This window comes from Perna viridis, chromosome 3 (genome assembly GCF_037379345.1).
Source record: "Perna viridis isolate PV_CMFRI_1.1 ecotype Kerala chromosome 3, ASM3737934v1, whole genome shotgun sequence".
Taxonomy (NCBI): Eukaryota; Metazoa; Mollusca; class Bivalvia; order Mytilida; family Mytilidae; genus Perna; species Perna viridis.
The window spans coordinates 602,424-621,435 of NC_142447.1; positions in this window are offsets into that span (position 1 = coordinate 602,424).

The window sequence follows — 19,012 nt, forward strand, 5'->3', positions numbered from 1 at the left end:
TAGATCCTTCAATCTCAGTTTCCGCTATATAGATGACGTATTATCTTTAAACAATCCTAATTTCGGGGATTTGATACATCGCATCTACCCAAAAGAACTTGAGAGATAAAGGATACTACAGACACTGTGAAGTCGGCCTCATATCTTGACCTTCACTTAGAAATCGATGGTAAAGGAATTGTCAACTTTCCTTTCTTTTGTGGCAACATCCCTTCGGCTCCTGCGTATGGAGTGTTCATATCACAACTCATACGTTATGTCAGAGCTTGCCGAAACTACGCACACTTTTTGTATCGCGCTAGAACTCTAACAAATAGGCTTCTGGAACAGGGTTATGTTGCTACAAGATTGAAGTCATCAGTACAGAAGTTTTATGGTCGTCATCATGAACTCGTGGATCGTTATGGTGTATCCATCAGCACCATGAAAACTGATTTATTCAACGGGTCATAGTTTTCCTTTCCTCGTTTGTCTACCCCGGACTTTATGAGCAACTCGGCGGGTGTTTCTAGAAAAGCAGAGGACGCTTACCCCACCGGTGCACCTGGTCCAAGCTCCCAGTTTTTAGTGGAGTCCGAGTTGCTCATTTACTTTTGTTACATTGTATGTAGTTACTTTATGTTCTTTGTTGTGTATGTCTGTTTTCCATGTCTGGTGTTTGTCCCTGGATTACATTCTTTTGATTACCGCTATAACCTTGGTTCCCTTGATTACTCTTTTGAAAGTCACTGTTTCAATTTCTATTTGTTTTATCCTGTTTCTAAGCCATGTAATGTATGTGCCTATATCTAACATATATAAGATTCCGATGAATGCTTAAAACAAACTAATTACACTACAAACACCCGATAAATGACATATGAGAGGTTACTATCATTAATTACCAATTGATATCAAACAAATCTGTACAAATTGTGTACATAATAAAATTAGCATTTACATAAGATGAACATCTCATGTAAATGCTGATTGAAAAGCAAACGATGATAGCATTATGGAAAAAAGCTCAGAACCATTATCCTAATTTCATTATAGAAACAATCAATGGAAACTGAATGTACATCAGATGAAAATTTATATATACCTAGGAGTAACAACTAACGACAAGGCTATAAGTACCTTAAGTCGTCGAATAGGTATCGAAGTAAACCTCACGATATTCCTGACCAGCAAACTAGGAAACCAACAGTTTTGTTCAATTTTTTTTTTTTTTTTTTTTTTTTTTTTTTTTTTTTTTTTTTTTAAATAGGGAAATTATCGTGAAATGATATTTGAAAGTAACCCTTTTCGGGTCTATATTTGTGTTGATAAGTGTTCTCCAAATGTTGTATCTACTGCTGTGTCATCCATATTTCTGACATATATGTACAATGTGATGATTTACTGTCAGATTCAATTTTGTAGTTTGTTAGAGAAGTGTTTAAACAAACAGTAATTGTCCGCCTCCAGTTGCTGGTCTTCTCCCATATGCAAATGACTCCACTAAAAACTGGGAGCATGGACAAGGTGCACCGGTTTAATCGACAACATATTTGTACAGTGTGGTGGACGTGTTTTACTTTATGCTCTTTGTTGTGTATGTCTGCTTTTCATGTCTGGCCTGGATTACATTCTTTTGATTACCGCTATAACCTTGGTTCCCTTGATTATTCTTTCAACAAACGGTCGGCATTCCAATGGGAACAAATTGAGCTCCTTTACTTTTTGACCTTTTCGTTCACTCTTATGAAGCTGACTTGATAGCTGATCTGATCCGAAAGAAAGAATATTGTTTAGCTAGATCCTTTAATCCCAGTTTCCGCTATACAGATGGCGTATTATCTTTAAACAATCCTAATTTCGGGGATTTGATACATCGCATCTACCCAAAAGAATTTGAGATAAAGGATACTACAGACACTGTGAAGTCAGACTCATATCTTGACCTACACTTAGAAATCGATGGTAAAGGAAAACTATTGACCAAACTTTACGACAAACGTGATGACTTTTCATTCAAAATTGTCAACTTTCCTTTCATTTGTGGCAACATCCCGCTAGAACTCTAACAAATAGGCTTCTGGAACAGGGTTATATTGCTACAAGATTGACGTCATCACTACAGAAGTTTTATGGTCGTCATCATGAACTCGTGGATTGTTATGGTGTGCATCCATATGCACCATGAAAACTGATTAATTCAACGGGTCATAGTTTTCCTTTCCTCGTTTGTCTACCCCGGACTTGACTTTTTTATGAGCAACTCGGCGGGTGTTTCTAGAAAAGCATAGGACGCTTACCCTACCGGTGCACCTGGTCCATGCCCCTAGTTTTTAGTGGAGTCCGAGTTGCTCATTTGCTTTTGTTACTTTGTATGTATGATTTTAGTTACTTTATGTTCTTTGTTGTGAATGTCTGTTTTCCGTGTATGGTCTTTGTCCCTGGAATACATTCTTTTGATTTCCGCTATAACCTTGGTTCCCTTGATTACTCTTCAGCACCTGCGTATGGAGTGTTCATATCACAACTCATACGTTATGCCAGAGCTTGCCGAAACTACGCACACTTTTTGTATCGCATTAGAACTCTAGCAAATAAGCTTTTGGAACAGGGTTATGTTGCTACAAAATTGAAGTCATCACTACAGAAGTTTTATGGTCGTCATCTTAAACTCGTGGATATTTAAAGCCTGTTTCCGATATATGATCAGCGACTTCCAACAGTAATAGATGTCCATTGAAATTAACCTTCTATGAGCAGCACGATTGGCGCCTTAGAAATAGCAGGATATGTCCACCTTTCCGTAACATATATTAAACTCCGGTTTATTACGGAGTTCGTGATGTTCATTTACTTTATAGGTGTTTTGTATGATTGGTTTTTATGTGCTGAACCTTTTGGTGTTGTATGATTGGTTTTTATGTGCTGAACCTTTTGGTGTTGTACGATTGGCTTTTATGTGCTGAATCTTTTGGTGATTACGATACGTTTTCCTTTTGCTTAACTTTTTGGTGTTGTACGGTTACGATTGTTATTTATGTGATGAACCTTTTGTTATTGTACGATTGGTTTTTATGTGCTGAAACGTTTGGTTTTGTGCAATTGGTATTCCATGTGCTGAACCTTTCGGTGTTGTTCGATTGTTTTCTAATTTGTTTTTTGGGGGTTTTTTTTTGTTTTGTTTTGTTTTGTTTTTTTTTTTTTATGTGCTGAGCAATTTGTGTTGAATGATCGGTTTCCATGTGCTAAACCTTTTGGTGTGGTACAATTGGCTTCTATATGCTGAATCTTATGGTGTTGAACGATCGGTTTGTATGTGCAAAATCTTCTTTTGGTGATTACGATAGGTTTTCCTTTTGCTGAATTGTTTGGTGCTGTACGGTTACAATTGGTTTTTATGTCCTGAACTTTTTGGTGTTGTACGATTGTTTTTTATGTCCTAAACTTTTTGGTGTTGTACGATTGTTTTTTATGTCCTGAACCTTTCGGTATTGTAAGAATGGTTTTTTTATGTGCTAACCTTTTGGTGTTGTACGATTGGTTTTTTTATGTGCTAACCTTTTGGTGTTGTACGATTGGTTTTTATGTGCTGAACCTTTTGATATTGTACGAATGTTTTTATGTGCTAAACCTCTTCGTATTATACGATTGGTTTTTATTTGCTGGACCTTTTGGTATTGTACAATTGTTTTTTGTTTTGTTTTTTTGTGTGCTGAACCTTTTGGTGCTGTACGATTGGTTTTTATGTGCTAAATCTTTTGGTGTTGTACGATTGGTTTTATGTGCTGAATCTTTTGGTATTGTATGATTGGTTTTTATGTGCTGGACCTGTATGTGTTGCCTGTGCTATCTGGGGATTTCCCATCGTTTTCACTTACGGTTTTGTTACTTTCCTCTTTATAGAAATCAGCCTTCATTTAGTTTTGATTTGTATAGTTTTCTCCTTTGCTTTTAGTCCCGACCATGGTGTGGACATATTCAGCATGTCGTCATATGCTTAATATAAAACCAATACAAAATGTTCTGTTCTTCTTATGCATATGAATGACATAAAATTTAAGTGACAAATAAACAAACTTACTGTATTTGTTTGTTGCGAAATGGATTACATTATTAGCAAAAAATCCCAAAACATCAAAATAGAAGTGTGATTCATAGACATCAAAATCCAAGCAAAGCAATACATGAAAACAGGAAACAGAGACGATGGGCATATATAATGTAGACAATAGAATAAAATAATATTACACATAAAAACCACGTATACGGAAGGAACACGGCACATAGAAATCTTGAATATATGCAATATGGACTACCACAAAAAACTGGGAGTTGATATGACGTGCTCCGGAAGAATAAGCATTTCCTGTTACACTAGGGGCACGACTCTTCAAAGTGAGTGAAATCTTCCGATGGTTATAATTCTTGGTTATATGTTTTTCTCATCATTTTGGTTTCCTGGCTAGAATAAATAAAGACCCTTCCAAACATTTGATAGAAAAGTTTAATAGTACATGTACCTTTAGATATTTGAACGATATTTTGTCTCTTAACAAAGACGACTTCAATATTTAACTAAAGATATATGTCCAGCAGTACTTTCTTTGATCAATTAAAGCAAATACTGATTATAAAAATGTTCATTTCTTAGTATTCATATCAATAATAGTAATTAACGATAAAATGGACGATATAACTATTGTAAACTATTCGTTTTAGATGGTAACGTGTCATTGTCATCATTATTGGTGTTTACTTTTCACAATTGGTTCAATTTGCCCGTATCTGTAACAATGATCTGGTTTTAGCGAAAGAAATCTTCATATAACCTAGAAATTACTACACCAATGTATCAAAAGCTCGTAAAAATATTTATAATTTTTTAACCGATACAAGGAACTTATTTTTAGAAACGGAATAATATGTGCGTGTATCTCTCACCCTATATTTTATGGTAATATACTTAACAAAGCACGGAGTGCTCAACACTCACCCAATAAGTTGACTAAACCGTTGAATAGGCTCATTCGTAAGAGATGTAATTATGATATTGTTGTCAAATCGTTAAAGATAGCATGTTTTGTATTAACATTGATTCGCTCATAGGGTCCTGACAAAGAAACTGACACACTGTAATCAAAAGCAGTTTTTGGCATGACGTGGGTTATCGTGTACCTTATGATGTACCGTAGTTTTCAACCCCGCATAGGAAGAATTTGGAATGATATTGCATACAATGAGGACATAACTTTATGAAGGTTAAAAGTGGTCAAGAGCTTGCATGTCAGTTAATTGCTAGTTGTCTTTTGTTTGTGCATTTGCATAGTTTCTTTATTTCGGTTTTAACAAGGAAAAGACCTTTTTGAACTGCTTTTTAGATGTGAATAATTGTGTAATATTTTTCCACAGTGGCCATATTAAAATAGAGGAGGGTTGTAATCCCGCCAAAATACTTTAACACCGCCGCAATTTTTCGCATGTCCCAAGTCAGGAATGTCTTACCTCTGCATGTCTTGTTCTGTTTTCATTTTCAGTTTTCGTTTCTGTTGCTGGAGTCTAATAGGACAAGTTTTTGTTTTGGGGCCAATGTTTGCGTTAGATGACCTACAGCTGACATCCCATTGTTGTCCTTTTGACATGTTCACCATTCATGTTATATGTCTTTGAAATTTAAAACAGCAAAATTGTTATCAATCTTGAATTTTATTTAAAACAAAATATGTATGCCCGTTATTGGTTACATTTATCAGTCCAACTAAATAGATGCAATTTTACGTGTTTATTTTAACATTTGATACGATGTTATGTCTAAATATTCTTCGAAAACTTTTGCGATGGTTGAATTTGATTTTTGATTTCAGTAAAATTTCTTTTCGATGTAAAAGGTCTTATTCCCAGACGTTTTACGTCATTGCTCAGTTAAATCAATTTCACAGCTAAAAGAGAATTCAAACGCCAAATCATGTTCCATTTCAGTGTTTTACGGTCTGTGACACAAATAATCAACTTTTTTCCATTCAATTACTACCAATTATTGGAACAGCATGTAATTTATCAAATATAAAATAAATATATAACTGTTAACCTCTCCGACATATTTCAATTACGATATGGCTGAATTGTTCTTTCGTTTAAGTGATTAATTGGTTGTTCATAGACTTGTGGCATACTCTATCCGTTTAACGATGTTAACTATGTAACTTCTCCATTCGACCGATGACAAAAATATTATCCTCGATTTATCTCCAATTTAATTTTGTTTGAGATTCATTTAAGGCTGTTCAGAAATATGAAAATCCTTTAAACTGTTAAAACAATAACGTGTATAGTATCAAGATCATGATTTATTGTCATGTATGTTTATTCGTGTGTGGCGGAAAGATATATAATTCAAACACAAAATTGAAACAAATACTAAACGTTTGTCGACAGTTATTTCTGGTTAATCAACAATAACACTGTCAGTAACAATACAAGGTTTTGAGATAATTGTAGTTATGTTTTTGTTTTTTTGTTCTAATATTTAGTAGTAAAAATAATAATACAATGTAGTGATGGTGGTAGAAGTTTTATTATCATTTGTTTATTCTATATAACAAGGTATCACTAGACATAAAACGAAATAATATTAATTCTTTGACTGTTATGAAAAAGGCAAAATTGATTTAAGAAATTAGTGGATATATGTACCAAATCTGTTTATAAGACCGAGCACCTTAGTCTTGAATTAACTGCAGCCACAACAAGATATGCAAGAAAATCTACAAGTATGACGAGAAATTCCAATGAAATGAAAAAAAAGGCAGGTAAAACTACAGTCGAACGAAATTTTTCTATCAGGTTTTGTGTTGAATACGTTGGAAACTGGGTTCAAATCACAAAAAACAACTTGAGTGTACTAGTAGTTCTTCCTGTATAAAATATGTTGCCAGCATAAATGGATAAACGCAAATATTTAAAAGGGTGTTTTATTTCCCATTTAAGTTTTGAGTTAGAGCAGGAAAACAAGATTGATCGAATGGACTATGCAGAAAACACTAATTTCTTTTAGGTTTTAAAATAAATGGGCATTATCATTTAATGAGCGCTGATATTTTTTTTAGTACGGAACGAATCTAAATTTACAATTTGTGACTTCAATCAGTCAATGAAATCAAACGGCAAAAACACTTATTACTTATCAATAATTCAAACTGGTCCATACTTTTCTTAAATGACAAAAATGAGGTAGACAAATAAGAAATATATTTAATTCAGACGATGTTTCCCTTACCAGTCTAAAATTCTCCTTCTCTGTGTATAGTTAAGTTAAACACAAACAATTTGGATATGTCGAAAGGTTTAAGGTCACCAGACAAATTATAACATGTCGTCTGATTGATGATTACATGTAAATAAATGCAATTGTTGAACATCATTTTAAAAACGAGCTAACGACAGTTACAAACAGGCAAACACCATTCCATAAACTACAAAAACATATACATTGAACAAAGCATATTTAATATGTATTTCTTTCTTTTTCAACACCGCTATTTGACCCCCGATTTAATTTATACTGTATTACGCTCTAAACTATTGCTTGGGTGATAAAAATTTTATTAATTGATATATATAAATAATTTATTAAACTGATATGTATGATTTCTACCATGAAGTGGTATAAATCCAATACGTCGTCACCTTGAAATATGTGTCGTCGAAGTATCAAAACTAGTCATCTTAGTTGTCGGTAAGCTTAAATAGAGTAATGGCGTTGTTTGCTATTGCGAATGCGAATATTGAATATTTTTTCTAACTCTCTGGAACTAAATCAATATGCAATACACTTTATGTATAACCTGACCGTGCCAACAGTGACGTGTCCAGTTTTTGCATGAAATTTGCATAGTCGCGGCATGTAGTTACGGCAAGCTCTGGCTTATAACGTATGAGTTGTGATATAAAGGGCTGAAGGAATGCTGCCACAGATGAAAGGAAAGTCGACAATACGGAATAAAAAGTCATCGCGTTTGTCGTATTGTTTGCTCAATAGTTTTCCTTTACCACCGAAGTCTAAATGTAGGTCTAAGTAAACAATGATTCCAGTATCAGATCAAGTGTTACATAGGGAAGTGCCTAACATATTCGGCCCATGATATAACAGAATTTCAGTTGGCTTTATGAAGTTGATAAATGGCATACGTAATGGTAACTGATTAAAACTAATGTAATTTTCCTGGTGATAACTTATAAAACAAATATTCATGGAAGGAATGAGACAAGTGTTCTTAAAGAATATTTTCAATCAAATCGGAAATTTCTTGAAATCTCCTACGCATATGCTGGAATATGACTTCACTACTCATGCAGGGTATAAAAACATGCAAAAATCTTACGCTAATAGCTGTAAGCTGTGCAACAAAAATAAGCAGGACACCACATGATTCAACAAGTAATAAAATCAGAACAAAGTTGTCTCGCAATTTGATATGCTCGAAACAATACGAGACTAATATATTTCTGGATATGTCCTTGTTAATTTAACACCTGCCTCATATCAGTATTAATATTTGTATAATCGACTCATATACTTTAAGTAAATACATTTTCATTATATATAAAGTTGCCTAATTTTAGATCATCGTTTTAGTTCAGCATGGAACATCCCCAGTGTAAGTCATGTGCCTTACTTGAGAAATGAACCTCTGCTGTAAACTGGTGCTCTGAATGTGAACAAGTTCTTAGTAAGTTCAAGTTTTAAAGTTGACGAAAAATCACCATCTTGTCGATTTAAGCAAGAAACATAGAGACATGCTTTTACATCCAACATGCAACAAGCATCGAAAAATGTCATTCGACTATTTATGCGTCGACCATGATGATTTATGCTGTAAAGATAGCTTACCAAACGGTCATCGTACATGCACAAAAGTTATGTCTATCGAATCAACATAGATGGGCGCAAAAGAATCAAAAATGTTGACCGATTCCCAAAAAAGAATGTCACACGTTGTCGATGCAATAGAGTTACTCGAAATAAAATGCAGCAAAAATATATCGTCATTTGACACAAAAGCTGATCAATCAAAAGAAAAGGTAAGGTTGAAAAAGGGAGAGGCAGTAGCCAAGCTAAATTATCTTGAGGATAAATTACTTCGACAGGTAGACGAGAAATGAGAAAAGGGCAAAGCAACGATAAATCGCCAGAGATGACAACTGCAGGAAGAAACTAATGTCATTTTAAAACACAAGGAAACATTTGATTTTATTCTAGAGCATGGTTCCGAAAATCAAGCACTTGTCATGGCACATGTTTTAAGGCAAATATTCTAAAAGCAGAGGACTCTAACCAAACAATTCAATTGTTCTAAATGGTTAGAGTTAGAATTAAAAGAACGTGATATCCTGAATTAACTTGATTCACTAGGATCACTTAAAATACCGGAGAGTCCTCTTGATATCAAGTTTTTACCGTATTCCCAACACGAATCGCAGGTTCCAGTTACAATGACGACCTCAATTGAAAGGTTGAGGTATGCGAGAAATATAGATTTTCGTGGAGCTAAAATAGAAGTTATTACTGGAATTGCCACAACTCGTGATGGTGAACTTGTATTATGTGATGTTCTCGGTGGTTGTCTCCATTTTTGTGACAAATCTGACAGTTATGTTTTATCTTTAGATCTACCTAAGACATAAATATTTTTCACGTGAAATTCATATGAAATTCACATGAAATTAACATGATTTTCATGTGAAATTCACTAAACACGAATTTCATGGGAACATTTCGTGTGAATTTCACGTGAAGGCTCCATTCACTCGAATTTCACATGAGCTCTGTCACTTAGTTTATTTGCTCAATTCGGGTGAAAATCATGTGAAATTCATGTGAAAATCATGTGAAATAATTTTGCCTGTGTATGTTGCTAATAATCAGGGGAAAGATGTTGCCGTCTATGTAGCTGAATAGTTATACAATATTTAAGATTAAATTCTGTAATTTGAAACTTTAAACAAATACAAAATACATTGTGCATTGTTCACTTTAGGATACTTTGCTCTATTATCTGCTTTATTGAAATAAATCGTCACCAACTATAGTACTACTGGCTTCAAAAAAATGAAATCTGGCTACCTGCTTCGGTCTAGACAAAAACGGTGTGTGTTTCAAACAATGGCACAATTGTGACGGGACTTACATGTAATACTACAGAAATTGTTCCACTGTAAAGAATTTTACCTTAAATGTTGTTGAATAACAGCTGTATAAAAATAACTGAAATTACTTCATATTGACATGCTGAATACCACGTGTTCCTTTGCTTCATTGCAATTTATAGCGATTGTTGCTTCTTTTTTTTATTTTTATTCCACGCATATATGTGTGTGTGTGTGTGTGTGTGTGTGTGTGTGTTATCATTTTATCTGTATGTTACTGACAATTTCTGTACGTCGAATTGAATTCCCTCGAAGTCGATCGTTATTTTGTTGGGTTTTTTTTACACATACATTTCATTTGGAAAAAAAACGCCCTTTCTATTAAGTTGGTAAAACTAGCTACACAAGCTGTCTGTTATGTTTAAAATTTGCTTCGACTTTTTTTGATAGACAAATGTTTTCCGAAACACAAGTGGTCCGAAATAAACATCTTTCTTCAAAATTGTAATAGCATTTAATGAAGACCCGGATTTATAAGGATCGTATCCGTCGTAAACCTACATTCCTCACTTCTCATATTAAACAATTATTGGATTTCTGGCATGATTACACTTCCAAAACGTTTGCAATTCGATAATATCGTCTATGTTTCTATTTTCCAACACTTCTATCTTCTTGAATTTATGCGTTAGGCATAAACACATTTTTAAATGATTTCATTGTAGTCTTAAACATACAAATGTAAGAAAAAAATATAACAAACATATGTTTACTTCGTTACAGTTGGGCTTCTGGTACAGGGTTATGTTTCTACAAGATTGAAGTCATCACTACAGAAGTTTTATGGTCGTCATCATGAATTCGTGGATCGTTACTGTGTATCCATCTGCACCATGAAAACTGATTTGTTCAACTTGCTCCTTTCCTCTTTCGTCTACCCCGGACTTGACTTTTTACATGCAACTCGGTGGGTGTTTCTAGAAAAGCAGAGGACGCTTTATGCTCTCAGTTTTTAGTTGGAGTCCGAGTTGCTCATTTACTTTTGTATCTTTGTATGTATTATTTTAGTTACTTTATGTTCTTTGTTGTGTTCGTCTTTTTTCCATGTCTGGTCTTTATTCCTGGATTATATTCATTTGACCTCCGCTAGAATCTTGGTTCCCTTGATTACTCTTTCATGTGCTTTCAGAATATAAGTAAACTTATCTTAACAATTTCCCTGTGTAACCGATATAACCTGCATGGTTAACGAGGAGAGTTTCTTTACAGATAATTGTACCTCATTGAAGTTTTTGGTGACAAATTGATTCGTAAATTGGAAAACATGTTTAACAGTAGCTGCCAATCATATTTTGGTTGATTAGTGGTGGGGTGGATTATCTTAGTCTATTCCCACGAATTAACTATTTTACTCGCTAAAAGCGGTACAAATCGATAAAATAACTCTGGTATGTTATGGTATTAAGTTAATATTTGACAAAAGAAAAATAAGAAAAAAAAAATTAACAAATATTTGATGTTTGTCAAGAAAACAGTCAACAATTTCATTTCTTATTTAAAACCATGTGATAGTCAGTTAAAGAGCTCATCAGGGCTCGTACTTGCTAAATGTATATAGTGCGCATGTGCCGATTCTGAATAAAGATTATTTACTTACCTATCTACTCGTCATCCCATGTTTTGGGCCAACAAAGTTTTCTTTTAATTTTGTTAAAAACGATATTTTAAGACACTTGTCGAAAACGGACCCTGCTCTCTGCAATTGACTTTTGTAAAACTTATCTTTTATAATTTGAATATTTCAGACAGATATCGAAAAAGTTGCAGAAAGTGAGAATATGTCGTCTGTTTACTTTAGCCTAGACAAAAACTAATAAAGTAGTGATATAAAACCAAGAAATGACGCCATCTTCAAAAAAGTAATTAATTTGGGGTAAAAATACTAATTTTAAATGTCAAGGAAATTAAGATTGTGGAATACAATTCAATATTGTTGGTCTTAATTAGTTTTTCTGCTCGAGGATGTATTAATTCTCTCTCAAAATTAAAGGTCTGGTAATAAAAAGCTCAAATGAGTTTACTTAATGTCGACAAAACGCTAAATGACATCTTTGCAATTCTAAAAAAATATTTTGTTTGTGGTTTTGCGGCTTGCTGAAAAAGAAATTGATTTCTTTCGGCAGGTAAAGTTTAAATGGATACTTTACTACCGATTTTTTTTTATTAGAGAAATGAAATTTGTCCTAATTTAACGCGATATTATACAAGTTAAAACAACTTTGTACACAACACGTACATGTTCTGATGTTGTTGTACACAAATAAACAGTATACTAGAATTAAGTATCGTGTGCACTGGTCTGAAATTCTCGATGGTCCCAATGCCAGTTGGATATATCTTTAAAAAATAGTATTAGTGCACTGTGAAGGCAAGCATTCTTTGGAAACAACTTGAAAATAGATACATGTCCAGTGGGAGGGTGAGGTTTGGATTTCTAAATTGTCCCAACTTGATAAAGGACAGTTGGATATATCTTTAAAAGTTACAAACCTTTAAGGATTCCTTTGTATGGTGTTGTAATCAATCTAAAACAAATATACATGGAATTAGTGAAACTTTTCATTAACGAAATCAGTGTAGTAACGTAATGTTGTCAATAAAGTAACAGAAGTATCTATATATATATATATATAGCGTACTTTTTATTTTATTTCTTACATACGAAGTTTTGAAGGCAATGTTATACTACCAGGGGCGTAGCTGCCTATACGCAAATACGCAGTTGCGTACTTTCGGAAAAAGTAACAAAAATAAAAACACACATTTCAAAGATGAAATAAAGGTTTTTTATCACATATGCATAATTACCATGAACGTAGTATAGGCTCTGAAAAACTGGCTCCAAAATCGTTAAAATTCAGGAGTTTCCATCAGGGCTTTGCCTTGCGGACTCACTGGGGGCCTTGAGCGACCCCCCTCCAAGACCCCTCGCCGTAATTTTGCGTACAACTAAAACAGGCCTAGCTACGCCCCTAATACAGCCACTACTTAAGAATTAGCTGTATTCGTCACAAAGTAATCGATAAATACATATCATGGCGTATCTATTAAAGACATGGCCAACACCGGCTGGACATCGCCAACATGTCCATCAGCGGCGTGGCAGTGCTCGACATTCCCACAACGTATAATAACTGAGGTATTGATGTCAGTAGTTCTTCCTTTAAGTCTATATAAATATATGGCGATTTCTTGTCCGTTGTTCGAATCTGAGTTGCAGATTTGAATCAGAATTTCTTTTGGTTTATTGACTAACGTTTGAATATGAATGTAATAATGATCAAAAATGAAAATACGATACAAATATAAAAGTGCGCCAATACATACATGATTTAGCCGTCCAATAGGTCATATTAGCCTAGTTAAAATACGTATTGGACTAGTTAGTCAATAAATGTATAATTGCGTAAGGTTTTCCATATTGGCTGAGTTATTGGTCCTCGGTTATCCATGTTAGACTTCGGCTACGTCTCAGCTCGCCTCAGACCAATAACTAAGCCAATATGAAAATCCTTATACGCAATAATACTATATTATTTGCTTGAGACAATGTAAGTAAAAGGAAAAAAAGAAATACACTGGCTTGTGGTTTCAACTGGGAATAAAATTGACAAAAATTGAAACACATGAACACCCAGAAAATGCTTCAGACGATGAATAAATCTACCAACACGTACAGTGGACCTTAAGAGAACATACAGACGTAGCGTACGGTGTTGGTGTCATACTTGGTAACATCGAAATCGGCAAAATTTCGACGTCTTTTTATCAATTTAGATCGAAGATCAGAATAGATATAGCAGTCGCCACAGCCTTTAAATTTGTAAAGCCTGATGGCATCTGCAATTATCTTACACTACCGCAGTAAAATAGTCCCATTGGCATACCCCATTTAGGTTCAAATACATAAATTGAGTCCACTTTACAGGTAAATCTAATATATCAAATTTAATTCTACGTTATTTACGCCAATAAACAAACCCAATAAACAACTTTTACTGTGAACTAAATTTGCTGATTAATTAGGGGTGTACATTTGTATTCACAACAATCCAATTAAAAATAGTTGACCTCTAACCTCTGACCAGTACCTGCTTATTTGTAAGCAACCAGTCGTTCACTGTCGATATATTCAAGTTGTTTATTTAATTTAGACGCATAACAACCTATTTAATGTTTAGCTAGAAATGAAAACCGCGCGAGGCTATAAATATCCATCAATCATAGAAGCTGTCATCAGATATTTCATGCAGGCCCTGGCTGATCCACATATTTACAAAAATGGGGATGTGGATCCGATCAAGAAACTTATACAGAGAAAGAGGTTCAATGCTATCGTTTGCCACTCACTTTTTGGCCAAATTTTGTACAAAAGGGTAGCATAAATCCCGATGTATCACTTACATTATCTAGTATTTCTATTACGATTACCGCCATGTGACATCGAAGGCCCGGAGAAGACAAATAAAAATGAAACTTTGCTTAGACGATAGCGTAGGGATTTTGATAATGCATTTCTCGGGATAGTGTCATTCTGAGGTGTGCTGATATTGCTTTTTTGAAATAATCATTCTATTGGTTTATTTTGGGCATGTGTGAAGATATTAGAGCTGCGGGTGCTCCAGGTGATCCAAGGCCTTAAAAGTGCGTGATTAGTATCTTCCCCAATTGTTAAAATTATATTCTAAGACTTTGGCGTTTGTGTTAAAATACGTGTGTCTGGAACAAGGCGCCTAAGAAATTAAGCACTTTAAATGACACATAGGTGTCTATGCGATAAATTAAACCACTTTAGTTATAAAGCTTATAAACCAAGGAATGTAGCTAGTTGTGAGGGACATGCATCTAAGGAGATGATATATTTCAATGAATGTTGCGGCTGAAGTTTGAATTATTTGACAAATATTTTCGACCCGGTGGTCGATAAATTGAATTTTGATTTGGAAATTTAGAAACTGCGAAAGGCCAACTAGTAGTTTCTTTTTCAATTACCCAGTATGTCGGATAGTTTTATGTTCATTCATCTAGGTGTTCCATGTTAACTGACATCGAACCTGAATATTACGCAAACTGGCGCACTGCTACGATGCATCATGAATTTGATGTGTGTTTTGGTAATGACCTTCGTAATCGGAATGGTGAATTTAAGAATAAATCAATGAGTCCAATATGAACCAATTACAACAATAAGTTGATGTTTAGATACGTTTGAATTTAGTCCTGGTATTTTCCTTTTATCCGGTCCAATTTTTGCAATTTGACTAATATTTGCAACAAAGTTACTTTTTTTCTCGGTATGTCCACGCAATAGAATTTTCTGCTTCCCACACAAATAAGTAGTGTTCAGAAAACTTCATGTCTCTGTTTCTTATGGAAACCCAGGAGTAACATTTTGACTTTCTACTTAATTATTATCAGTTACAACTTATTTGTTACGATTTATTTGTTCTTCAATATGTATTTTTTTGTTATTTGTTAAAAGTTATTTATCATGATCAACATCCAGTGATGGATTTTAGTTAATATTCGATAAGAATAAGAATGAATAAACCATATTTCTCTTGAAATGGATTTCAGTGAGAACTTTTCTGCCCAAATAAATAATAAATGAATAGATTATTACTTTTAAATACTTATTTTTTAAAAACTTTTTGATTTAATACTTACGACCTATTTGATAAAAATCCTATGTAAGTTATGATTTATTTGATATTGGGATGAGGGTTGTAACGGAAGAATGATGACTGTGAACCAACTTATTTTCTGATATTTAGAATTTCAAATTTGTCTCTCTCTTAATCAGAGAACCTGAAAGAGTCGGTCTTTTCTCGGTTGGCATTCTTTTGTTTTCTGCTAGAATCTTGGTTTCCTTGATTACTCGTAACGTATGTGGGACCGACAAAAGCACTGTGGGTCCCGTAAAAAATGAATGAAAGCATCGTCTAGCGAAGCATGGTACGTCAGCAGCCCGTTTTAACCCTGTACCAATGTGTGGTACTTGCTTACAATGGTAGATTGATTAAACACTTTTGACCCACAAAATGTCTTGGATAATCTTTCAGTCTAGAAATGTTTAGGTTTCAAAAACAGTTATTTATTTAAAAAATACAGTGCGTATATGTATGGCTAATTTTGAACCCTTTTATCCAAAAAAGGGTTAGTGTCCGATTGAGATCTCGCGTAAAATATTCTTAATCCGATTTTTGATTCATGATTGGTTTTAAATTGAATTTTGCTTTTAAACCGAGCTAAACCTTGTTGGGGTGTCTTACAAGAGTTATCGTTCTTGATTTGGTTCCAGTTAGTTGATTTTAGTGTGAGATGAATGTAAGAGTTTCTCAAAAGTGCAGATCTGAATACGGAAATGATTATTGTTATGTAAACATATAGCATATGTAGACTAAAAAAACATCGTTTGTTCTGTGGGTTTTTCTACTAATCACTTTACCATTGACTGTGTCTGAATCTTATATGGACTGGTACTTAATACTAAGTCATGTAATTAGTTATTCAATTATTATTTGTTATTAGTTGATACGTATTTGTTAATACTTATTTACTATTAGTTTTAATTTGAATACTTCAAATTTGGAACAAATTTTGTTACTTATTATTTATTCAAGCAAACATATTCTCATCGAACATAGCAGAAGTCGAATCTATTTCAAGAGAAATATAATTTTGTCGAATGTTTAAAATTATTATTATAAAATATATTATTAAATATTTGTTCATAAAATCTCTGTATTAGAGGAAATAAACAATGGATGAATGAAAAAGATTAATGGAACGACGCGGCAAATGTTGCAAGAGCAAGTTCCGGAAAGAATATTTTGCCTCGTTGTGGAATTTGTTATGAAAAATTAACTGTGTGTAAAAAAAATCCCTTTTTTGTAAGCATATGCTTACAGTGCTACAATGTAGCTGCGCCACTATACAATTGCGTTACTTCTCAATCCGTATTGTCAACTTTCCATTTATATGTGGCAACATCCTGGTGTTGTTTTTTTAATTTGTTTTTTTTTATTATTATTATTTTTTATTTATTTATTTATTTATTTTTTGTATTTAGGTTTTTTTCTGCTATGTTATTGTTTTTTGTGGTTTTTTGATTTGGTAGATTATATTCTGGGTCCCCTATGCACATATTTTTTTATTCATTCATAGATTTTTGTTTGTTGGGTTCTTTGTTTTATTTTGATTCTTTTGTTGTTGTTCTTGTGTTTTTTTTTACAGAGAGTAAGTACAAGTAGATGACAGTGCTTTACACCAGTATGTAAACATACATTGAGTGCTTTGCTCCCTGTAATTATTTTAGAATTGTGTTAATTTACTTAGTTAAATATAAAGCAGTGCAAACCTTATGTAGGAGTTCAATCCCGTGAAATGATGTTTGACTTGTCGAGCTTCTTTCGGGGTAACCCAAGCCTAATATAAACTGGCCAAGATGTTAAAATTGATTTAAAAGATACCAAAGATAGAGGCAGCTTGGCTGTTTAATCAGCATTAAATAACTTTAAAAGCATATCAATTAAGTGCAGTTCTTTATATTAACTGCATAAGTGCGTTTTCAATTAGTTCGAATGAACTAGACTTGCCAATCGTGGAAAACTTTATTTGACTTAAACGGTGTGTGTCTTTCGGTTGAGATTTTAATGTTAGTTCACTCCATAAAATTGGCTGTTAAAGGAATTTGTATTGTACACAAAGGAATAGAATATGTCAGTACAAATAGGTTATGACATGTTTAAATGACTTTTTCGTGTTTGTAGGTTCCGTTAAAATAGCCTTTAAAATATGATTCCCGTGGTGATAATTCCGGAATATTGTTCTGCATGTAAATTGACTATGAATGTTAAATAAGTTAAAGAAATATGAGAAAGCTATGATAGAAACTAAAATTTTATCTAAAAAACCAAGAAACATGCAAAATCCAACTGCATCGCAAAGCGTACTATCGCTTCTCACCGGTTCGACCTTGTGCTACGACTTAGAAGCCGACATGGTTCTAGAATATTCAAAGGAATTAGTACGTACAACAGTCGGTCTGATTGGTTTGAACGTTTATTTAGGTCTTTTTATGATCATGGAAAAAATTAGTCGTTCCCACGAGTTACTTATGTCGTTCCAACGAGTCGTGAAGTCGTTCCTACGAGTTCCTGAGTCGTTCCCAGGAGTTTGGAAGTTTTTTCCATTAGTAGTGGGCTAAGATAACCTCCCAGTCCCCTCCAAACTCATAAAAAAATAAGATTTTCAGCTAGTCAAATACCTCCCATTTACGAATAACTTCATCGCCAAAAATTAAACTGAAGCATTTTTTAAATTTTTTTTGGCTACTTTTTATACCTCGTTGAGGCTAAAATCCTTTGTTTACGTTTTTTATGCTTTGGACTTCTTCTTTCTACAAAACGAAGTAAATTGAAATATATATATATATGGATCGGCATGTAGCCCAATGTCCCAGCGTTACAGTGGTATGTATCAAGAAGGTTGCGGTGTCAATTAGGGGTTTGGGGTAAAATGAAAATAATGTATCCCTTCCCTACCGAAAAATTGCTTAAATTGCATGACATATTTTTCAATGTCAACATCCCTAGAGTATTTATACTTCAGTAAAAAGTGGCTTGGTATTTTCTGTTTAGTATTGTTACAGTTAATAATTCTGGGGTTCCTTTGATGACTTTCGTAGTCAGAATTTATATTATCTAAATAATGCAAAATTAACAGCCTGAGGATTTTCGATTTTCCCATACAAAGTCACATAAATTCGACTCTACAGGTTATTGGCCAACTGAAACGTCTTCAATTTGCTCTCATTCGATAGTTAATT